General features: G+C 52.5%; 1 protein-coding gene across 2 annotated transcripts in view; it reads left to right on the top strand.

The window, feature by feature from the left end:
• The window catches only part of LOC116094375 (calcium-activated chloride channel regulator 4A), a 31509-nt gene that overhangs the window by 20519 nt on the left and 10217 nt on the right, over window positions 1–773 (top strand). The gene's annotated exons all lie outside the window — the stretch shown is intronic.

The following is a 773-nucleotide window of genomic DNA, read 5'->3' as shown; positions in this document are numbered from 1 at the left end:
TAGGTTGTTTGGCTAGGAGAAGGAGCAGGGGAACCGCTGGCGAGCCTGGGTTTAGGCGAATGTGGGGAACAAAGGAAATGGAGGCTCCCAGCCTAGTCAGAAGATCTCTTCCCAATAAAGGTACAGGACACGTTGGCACTACCAGGAAGGAATGGGTGAAAGGTTCACCCCTAAAAATGCAGCTAAGTGGTGGGGTCTGAAGAGGGAAGTAAGGTTGTCCTCCTACCCCGACAATAGGAGAACCAGAAGGAGAAGTGGGCCCCCAAAACTCCATCAGGACTGAGTAAGTGGCTCCAGTGTCCAAGAGGAAGGAGATGGACCGCCCACATACCACGATATCTACCCAGGGCTCCCTGCTAGTGATGGCAGTAGTCGGGTCAGCGGAGCTCACGTCTCCTCAGTCAGCCATAGCCAAGCCTAGGAGATCAGTTGGAGGGTTATCTAGGAGTGATATCCCTTTGTTTTGCATAACATGAGGGCAATCAGCAGCCCAATGTCCCTCTTGATGGCACCTAGGGCATGGCCCTCTTGGCTTGCGAGGGTTAGGGCATGATTTTGCCCAATGACCCTTTTTGCCACATTTGTAGTAGATGCCTGGTGGTCTCTGAGTTTTAGGAGACCATGAGTCCAGGGTAGTGCCTGGGGCAGGTTGGACAGCCTTTGCCAGCATGTGATATTTCTGCTTGCAGATTCTATCATCTCTTTCATGGTACACTTTGAAGGCCAGCGCTAAGACTTCTGCCTGTGGAGTCAGGGGCCCCCTCTCTAGTTTT

The sequence above is a fragment of the Mastomys coucha genome, unplaced genomic scaffold (assembly GCF_008632895.1).
Source record: "Mastomys coucha isolate ucsf_1 unplaced genomic scaffold, UCSF_Mcou_1 pScaffold16, whole genome shotgun sequence".
Taxonomy (NCBI): Eukaryota; Metazoa; Chordata; class Mammalia; order Rodentia; family Muridae; genus Mastomys; species Mastomys coucha.
Note: the sequence above shows the minus strand (reverse complement) of the source record. Positions and strands in the feature narration are given on the sequence as shown.